The sequence below is a fragment of the Danio rerio genome, chromosome 14, assembly GCF_049306965.1.
Source record: "Danio rerio strain Tuebingen ecotype United States chromosome 14, GRCz12tu, whole genome shotgun sequence".
In the NCBI taxonomy this organism is placed as follows: Eukaryota; Metazoa; Chordata; class Actinopteri; order Cypriniformes; family Danionidae; genus Danio; species Danio rerio.
In genome coordinates, this window is record NC_133189.1 from 57,553,211 (window position 1) to 57,563,764 (window position 10,554).

Consider the following 10,554-nt stretch of genomic DNA (forward strand, 5'->3'; position numbering starts at 1 on the left):
ATGAGTAGAATCAAGTTTTAGTAGATTTTGAGTTAACTACACTTAATTCATTTGATAAAGTTGACTGTTGGGTTTTACAGTGCGTGTATGTATATATATATATATATATATATATACATACACGCACTGTAAAACCCAACAGTCAACTTTATCAAATGAATTAAGTGTAGTTAACTCAAAATCTACTAAAACTTGATTCTACTCATTTAAAAAGAGTTTTGAACTCAGTGCTGAAGGTAATTGAATACCTCACTACTTCAACTCAAATATATTGAGTTTACAGCACTCATTAGGATTAGCTTTTAAACTTCAATTGTTTGTTGCAATCGGTTTCCTCAAACGGTTTGAGTTACCTTAAAGGTACAGTAGGTGATCTTCCACAATGCTAACAGCTTAGCATAAATCTCTGAATCACAGTCCCTCCCCTGCCGTCTAGAGCCACGCCTCCTGAAACACGAGCACAGCAAAAGAACCCTCTCTCATGTGTTAAAAGCGACTAGTGCTTGTCCGGCGGCGTGCAAGCCAAACTGACATGCTATTTCAGAGTGAATATTTAGAGTTGCATAGTAAATATAGGGAGAGACTAGGCGGAATAGCGCTATTTACTTGTGTTTTGCTGTTAAACTGAATATAAATCTACATTATCGATGCTGTAAAAGGCCCTTAAGAAACTGAAAATAGTCTTATTAATCTTTCATCGGAGGATTTTAGAGGCTGAACAACACTTCTGTGAAGATATAACCTGTTTGTAACAACAATATCATAGTTTTAAAACAAAACATGACCTGTCTGAGAGAAATCTTCAGCCATGGTGTCATCCTTTCTCCAGCATGCAAAGGCAACTCCAATATTGATTCAGGTTTTTAAAACGTTTTGATTAAGCAGCTTTTTACTTTAACTTTTAAACTTTTTTCTTTACTTATTTACTTTTCAAATCTGCATTTGCTGACAGACAGTTTGAGCTACTTGTCGGAATTATGGGATATATATATATATATATATATATATATATGTATATATATATATATATATTATTTTTTTTTTTTATTGTAACATTTTAACAATACAAAAAGAAATATATATACACATATACATGCCAGGGGTTAAGCATAAATCAAATACAAGTATACATATGTAAGAATCAAATAAATACATTGTAGAGTTCACAAAGTTTTAAAGTGTGTAGGGCTTTCTTATTTAGAGAGTCTCTGATACTACTAATATATAAGCATAATTCCACCATCAACACGTTAAAGTTGGGTTTCTTATTGGCAAATTTACATTTATGAATGTAAAATTTTGTTAGCAAAATAATTAAATTAATTAATAATAAATAATAATTAATTAATAATTAATAAAACAATTTTCCTCTTGAATAGGGTACATAGAAATGCCAAAAAGTACATGTTCCCACAACAATGATGGAGGTTTAGAACACTGTAATTTGTTATTAATACATTTTTGCACCTCACTCCATAATTTGACTGAGTATGCGCGATGCCAAAATAAGTGTAGGAATTATGGGAGATGTCGGCCCGACTCTATTTAATTTGATGAACATTTTTTAGTTTTATGCTTTACCCAGAATATAATAATACATATAAACACATTTAGACCATTTACTGTCATCATTACTATTAGACTGTGAAGAGACTTTCAACCAGCACAACAACAAATGCATCTGAAGACAATCACCTACTGCTCCTTTAACTTTTTGGGTTTTACAAGTGTATGAAGCACTCTTTAAAAGCATCGATCTCAAGCTCAATGTAAAAAATTGCTAAATACAATGCAAAAAAAGCAATTATTAAAATAAAGTTAATTAATTATAGTTAATTATTCAAATAAATTAAGTTAAAGCACTTTTTAGAAGCAAATGATGTCAGGCTCAATATAAATCATCTCTAAATACAATGCAAAACATAAACCTTGTGTTTTACAAGTGTAAGACTGATTATTATGAAAAAGTATTACTGTAAACAGTGTATAACAAATTTGACTTGTTTTTCTTCTAAATTATATTACATGCTCTATTAATATACTGTAAAACCCAACAGTACACTTTCTCAAATGAAATGAGTGCAGTTAACTCAAAATTTACTGAAAGTTAATTCTACTTATTTGAAAAGAGTTTTGAACTCAGTGCTGAAGGTGATAAATAAATACCTCACTACTTCAACTCAAATATATGGAGTTCACAGCACTCATTAGGATTAGTTCTTGAACTTAAATGGTTTGTTGCAATCAGTTTCCTCAAAAGGTTTGAGTTGCCTTAACTTTTTGGGTTTTACTGTGCTCAAATTGCTTCGCTTCATCAAATAGATTGAGTTCAGAGTACTCATTAGGATTAGTTTTTGAACTTAAATGGTTTGATGCAATCGGATTCCTCAGAGTTACCTTAACCTTCTGGGTTTTAGAGAGTATAAAGCACTTTTTAAAAGCATTGATCTCAGATTCAATGGAAAATATTGTTAAATTAAATGCAAAAAAAAGCAATTATTAAAATGTGAATTTAATTTAAAGCACTTTTTTTAGAAGCAAATGATCTCTAGCTTAATATAAATCATCGCTCAATACAACGCAAAACATAAACATTGTGGTTTACAAGTGTAAGACTGTGATTTTTATGAACAAGTACTACTGTAAACGGTGTATTTTGCAGCACGTTAAAATAAACGAGAGCATAATGTGACATTAGACTTTTTATTTTGTCCGTATTTGATATATAGTGTCATATTGCACGGCACTAGGTGTTTTCTTTCTTCAAGTTTTATGATTTGTTGTTGTTATAAGCTGATTGTTATTATATAGTGTGCAATTATAGCTTTTTATATATGTGTGTAAATAAATTAATTGTTTTTTATAGACAAAGAGCGACTTAACCTCACATTTGGTGCTAAATATGAATGAGTTTGAGTGTTTTGAGTTTGACTTTTGTACGATAACACTTTCTAAATTGATGCAAAATAAAAACAATGCACAAAACTGTATGAAAAAGTCCAAATTTATGTTTTTTTTTTGTTCTCCATTGGACACATCCATCTGTTATACAGCTGATTAATATAATATATATCTATACATTTAGTTCTTTAATATTCATTAAGCACAATGTAGACGTAAAAGCATCTTCAAAACAGTACAGTCAGTGCAATATCTTTACAGACCAGAAATGAAAAACATCTCTCCAAAAATATACATCTATATAGATCATTAATGCTGACCCACTTCACCAGAAGTCATAATAAACCTTCAGTCACACCAGGAGGTAAAAACACAAACATTTGGGGAAATCTCACAAAACCTGGGTCATATTTCATTTAAAAATCTACATTACATGCAAATTAATAAATGCTGATGTGACGATATTGTCCAGAACACAACTGTAGCATTTATTGGGCTTTTGTTTAATTTATGCAAGTTTATGCAAATATTTAAATGAATCTAATATGAATAATAATAAACTTACACTTTAATCTCGCAGCATGTATAGATTTATGTATACATTTAATAACAGCAACATTTATTCATTTATTTTTCTTAGGCTTAGTTTATTTATCAGGAGTCACCACAGCGGAATGAACCGCCAACTATTCCAGCATATGTTTTACACAGCGGTTGCCCTTCCAGCCGCAACCCATCTCTGGGAAATAACAGAAACATATAATACATTTAAAACATAAACATTAATCTAAAAATACAACTAATATGAATTATAGCAGCAAAATATAATAACATATAATACATAAACATCAATAATATAAGCATTTGACTCATATGAATAATAATGAAAATACAAATTGTTAACGTTTCTATAATTCTGACTACATTTATTTCTAATGCATTTCCTTTTAACATAAATATTAGACACAGTTGTGCAATTCTGAAGAAAAAAAGGTAGATTTATTAGCAATTCTGTTATTATTTTGGATATAAACAAGGTTGTATCTAGTGACACTGGTAGAAATTATGGGAATGGCTTAAAATAAATATATAAATAAAGCGTTTGGGGAAAAAAAAGCTAATTTAAAAATGTAAATGCTCCTAAAATTATAAATTAATATTAATATTATAACATTATTAGTAGTAGTTAGTAATATTAAATAAGTGATGGCAACTATTTGTCAAAATTCTGTTAATATGTAGATTTACTTTATTAACATTTACCAATTATTTACCTTAATTATTATGTTCACTAGTTTATAACTTATTTATAACCTAGCACAAATATGAGATATAAATATGCAATGAAAAAGTTGCATTATTAAAGTTTTTACTTACAATTAAGACTTTTCTTTAGAATTGTATGTCTGTGTCTCATATTATAACATTAAATATTGCAAATATGAATATTTAAAGGTGTCTCTTAACATTTTTATATAACAAAATAAATAACAAAATGTTTTTGTGCTATTAAAACTATACATAATATTATATATAATAAAAAATATTACATTTTAATTAAATATGTTTTATGCTATGACAGAAACAAACTTAAATAATAGGGAAATTCTAATAATTCATAACAGAGATTTGAGTATGACATATGCTTATTGAAAAAGCAAATAAGACCAAAATGCCAAAAATCTGAAGTCTAAATATATAATATTCAATAATATAATCAGGTTATTAAATATTATTATATATTAAGACTAAACTTAAAATAAAATAATACAAATTAAATTTAGTCTTAATATATAACAATATAGTATAATATTAAATAATAATAATAATAATAATATATTATTATTATTAAATATTATTGCATATTAGGACTACATATAATTTATAATAATATTTTTAAATATTACTATAAATTTAGACTAAACTTAATATATAATAATACATATTAAATTTAGTCCTAATATATAATATTTAATAAATTTATATTTTATTAATAAAAAATATTATATATTATTGCAAATTAAGACTACATTTAATAATAACATTTTTATTATTAATATTACTATAAATTTAGACTAAATTTAATATATAATAATACATATTAAATTTTGTCCTAATATATGAAATAATATTAAATAATAATATTTTATTATTATTATAAAATATTATATATTATCAAATATTAAGACTAAATTTAATATATAATAATATTTATTACAACTAATAATAATAATAAATTATTATACTTATTATTATTATTATTATTAAATATTATAAATCAAGTCTAAACGTAATATTTAATAATACATATTAAATTTATTCTTAATATCTCATATATTAAACAATAATCATATTTTATTATTATTAATTGTTACATATTATTCTACATTAAGACAAAATTTATTATATAATAATATTTAATAATAATATATCATAACTATTGGATATTATTATATATTAAATTTAGTCTTAATATATAGCATTTAATAAAAATAATCTATTAATAATACATTTTATCTAATAAAATAATATTTTCTATTATTTTTGCTATAGATTTTTAAGTGAAATGTGAGCCTGTCTTCATGAGATTCACCCTTTTAGGAGGCACATGAGCTGTAAAAGATCTAGAACAGTACAGTTCTACTTGATAGTCACTAAACCAGCAGAACATATAGAGTTAAACACACACACACTCTTTCTCACACACACACTCTCTCTCACACTATACACACCGCAGACGTTCTAGAAGCACTTCAATGAGGCACTAAATGCAGATTTCGGGTTCAGGAAACAGCACAGACACACAACTGACCCGAGAACAGGCACGACTACTGCAGAAATCAGATTCACAAGCAAACACTGCGTCTGCGACACAATCCAGCGCTCGTCTGATAACTAACACCAACGAACAATCAACAAGAACACCGGGCTTCTGCTCATTAGATTAAGTTAGCTTACAGTAACTGAGGAAACCTTTCAGTGTGTTCTGAATACAATAAAAATACATTACCCATCATGCTGTTCAGAAAACTCCACCAATCAGAGAGCAGCAGGCTCTCTATGCTCTATAAAATAATCCACCGCTATGAAATAAAAATAATTAAGAATCTCCTCGAAATTTAATGAGTTTTATAATAGAAATGTATAGATTTGGATTATTATTATTATATTATTAGATTCTCCTGTGTGTTCATATTATTATTATTATCTCTTATTCATTCATTCGTTTTCCTTAGGTTAGTCCAGGGATGTCAAACTCAATTCCTGGTGGGCCGCAGCTCAGCACAGTTTAGTTCCAACACTAATTTAACACACCTGATCAAACTAATTGAGTCCTTCAGACTTGTTTGAAACCTACGGGTAAGTGTGTTGGAGCAGGGTTGGAACTAAACTGTGCAGAGCTGCGGCCCTCCAGGAATTGAGTTTGACATCCCTGGGTCAGTCCCTTATTTATCAGGGGCTTCACAGCGGAATGAACCGCTAACTATTCTGGCATATGTTTTACACAGCGGATACCCTTCCAGCTGCAACCAAGAACTGGGAAACACCCATACACACTCATACACACACACACACACACACACACACACACACACACACACACACACACACACACTACAGCTAATTTAGTTCATCATTTCACCTATAGCGCATGTGTTTGGACACCATGCTGCCCCATTATCTCTTATTATCTCATATTGTTTAATAATAATAATAATTGTTATAAAAATATCTATTTGTTATGAGTTTGTTTGGCAGAAAAACTAACTAATTAATTCCCTGGGATTGAAAATCAGGGGTTTTCCATCAAATATCGACTTCTTGACTCTTGGTTAAGTATAAATACAATGTTGTGTTGTCTAAAAATGAATATAAATATGTCTAAAACATGATCTTTTGTGCTATTCGACCCTATGCATGCAGTAAATGACATTATTTCATATCAGTAATGAATGCATTAGTGGTTCAAAGAAAACAAACTTGTTTTAAATGCAGAGTATTTCCAGGAGATCTCTTCATTTCATAGCAGTTTATATCTATTGTTAATTGGAATGTCATTAGCAAAGCATCATGGGATTGTAGTTCTTTCCCCTTCTTGTATCTTTTGTCTGATATTCCTACACTTTTGTGCTTTTTAAGTAATATTTTAATTCCCAAAGCTGTTTAAATCCCTGCGTTTGGTCTGATAAAAAGTGCTTCCTCATGCTTATTATTAACCTACTGCACCAGTTTGATAGGAAGTGAGGATTTTAGAAAACATGGATTGAAAACTGTGCTCTTATTCTTCATTAAGTTCATTAGTTAATGCATTAATAAATCGGACTCTTTTGTGAAGCAAACTACTCGAACAGACTTTCTGAATCTCCCTAGATATAATTCATTAAATGGGACAGTTCACACAATAATGAACATTTACTGACTCCCTTTAACTATTCAGTTTGATTACACTGTTTTCTGTTCAACACAAAAGTAGATATTTTGACAAATGTTGGACAGTGCTAGCCATTGATTGCCATAATAGGAAAAGAAAGCACAACCCATTGGGCACTTTGATATCAAATTGACATTGAGGTCCAAAATGCGAATCAATTTGAAAACAGAACCTTGACGTCTATTTGACATCCACACCTTGATGCTCTTTTGACCACCAAAATAACCCGAAAGTATTATTAAATAAGAGTTTTATTCATCTGATAGCTTCAGTTCTACATTTACAGTGAATTTAGTATCCTCATGTTGCATGTAAACTATACCTTGATGTCAAAACAACATCTAATATTGGCATCAATGACTCTCTTGTAATACATTGTTGACATCACTGTTAATTTGATGTCATTTTAACATCAAGTTAGTTAATTAACATCAAATAAATTTGCATTTTTGACCACAAGAGGGTTCAATCAACATTTTTGATAATCTGAGATACATTACTTAGGATACATTTGTTGCACGTTTAAGTTGAGAAATACACTAGAGGGCACTATCTACATTATTGCGAATCTGAAATACTTAGATTACATTTGTTGCACGTTTCAGTTAACAAATACACTAAAGGGCGCCGTCTACATTTTATGAATCTGAAATACATTACTTAGATTACATTTGTTGCATGTTTCAATGAATAAATACACTAGAGGGCGCCGTCCACATTTTTGCGAACCTGAAATACATTACTTAGGATGCATTTGTTGCATGTTTCAGTTTACAAATACACTAGAGGGCGCCGTCTACATTTTTGCGAATCTGAAATACATTACTTAGATTCCATTTGTTGCATGTTTCAATTGATAAATACACTAGAGGGCGCCATCCACATTTTTGCGAACCTGAAATACATTACTTAGGATGCATTTGTTGCATGTTTCAGTTTACAAATACACAAGAGGGCGCCGTCTACATTTTTACGAATCTGAAATACATTACTTAGGATACATTTGTTGCACATTTCAGTTTACAAATACACTAGAGGGCGCCGTCCACATTTTTGTGAATCTGAAATACATTACTTAGATTCCATTTGTTGCATGTTTCAATTGATAAATACACTAGAGGGCGCCGTCCACATTTTTGCGAATCTGAAATACGTTACTTGAGATATATTTGTTGTACGTTTCAGTTGACAAATACACCAGAGAACGCTGTTTACATTTTTGCGAATCTGAAATAATCAGGATGTGTTTGTTGTGCGTTTCAGACACCTATTACTAATGATAGACAGCGTTAAGTGGTATTTATTTGGTGTTGTGCAAAGAATTGCACAAAAATAATGCTTTATTTGTCAATAAATAATACAAATTCTTAAATTCCAAATTTACACTACATTTTGTCTCCCTACAATGCAATCTTGATGTCAAAATAACATAAAATTAACATCTAATATTGGAGTCAAAAGTCAATTACAATACTGTCCTGTAATGCTTTTTTTTATAATCATTTTTTAGGGTTTTTTTACCTTTAATGACAGAACAGTGGAGATTTACAGACAGGAATGTGTAGGGAGCAGAGAGAGGGGATCAGCAAAGGACCTCGAGCCGGGAATCAAACTCGGGTTGCCGCGAGCACCCAGGTGCCATATGTAGACGCACCAACCACTAGGCTATTGGCGCCGACCTGTAATACACTTTTGATGTATTTTTTTGACACCAATGTTAGATGTCAGTTTGATATCATTTTAACATTAAGATAATTGACGACAAATAAATGAGCACTTGTGACCACTAGAGGGTGTAAATGCATAAATTAGGGAACATTTGTTGTATATTTCAGATGGCAAATCCACTAGAGGGCGCCATTTACATTTTTACAATTACAGTTAATTGGGATACATTTAATGTGCGTTTCAGATGAGAAATACAGTAGAGGGCGCCGTCTACATTATTGTAAATCTGAAATGCTTAAATTAAGGTATGTTTAATTGCACATTTCAAGTGACAAATACACTAGAGGGCGACAAATCCACTAAAGGGCAATGTCTATTTTTTTGTGAATCTGTAATACGTTACTTGCAATACATTTGTTGCACACTTCGAATGACAAATACACTAGAGGGCGCCATCAATACTGTCCTGTAATACATTTCTTGATAATTTTTTTGATGACCATGTTAGATGTCAATTTAGTGTGGTTTAAATATCAAGTTAGTTAATTTATATCAAATCGATTTGCATTTTTGGCCTGTTTTTTTATGTCGTTTTGACATCAGGGACCCACTTGGTATGGAAATCAGTAGTCACTTACTTCAATGGTATGAAAAACACACTATGCAAACTGTTAGCCATTGACTGTCATCGTGTGAAAATAAATACTATGGAAGTCAATGGTTACAGTCTCCAAAATTCTCCAATTTATCATATTTTGTGTTCAACAGAAGACAGAAACTCAAACAGGTTTGAGTAAATGATAACAGAACTTTAATTTTTGTGTGTACTGTCCCTTTAAGAGCATGAAAGAAAAGCAAGTGCAGGTCTTTGGGAAAAGCTCGGCAGATCTGGATTGTGGAGTGATGTGAATCTGTGAGGTAGATGAGGATTTTACACAACAGTCTGCCAATAACACAAGCAGATGGAGAGAAAACCAGCTTGAAGAATAATCCATACCACTGTACACACACACACACACACACACACACACACAGCACTGCACTGGCCTCCAGCTCCACCACTATGTCAGATTACAGTAACATATATTTATATAGAAATATTTACGTACTTACAAACCACTGCTTCACCATGAGCTCTGATTGGCTTAAAGGTTGGCCAGTTTTACACTTGATAAACACATAATCTGCTACGTGGAATGCTTAATCAAGTGTCATACAGCATTATTTTACTATCAACACCAAAAGCGGTGCATCTGTCCACAAACATTTACAAACATTCCACTCTCTTAAAGAACTAGTTCACTTACAGAATCAGAGAATTCACTGATTATTTCATTTATTCACAGCCTCGTCATGCATGACGGTCATTTCAAATGCAGGAAGAAAACGTGTTAATTAGGCTAGTTTTGTTGTGTTTTAAATGACGAATCCACTAGAGGGCGCCGACTACATTTTTTGCAAATCTTAATGTGTTTATTGTGCATTTGTTGTACGCTTCATATAACAAATACACTAGAAGGGCGCCATCTACATTTTTAGAAATCTGAAATACG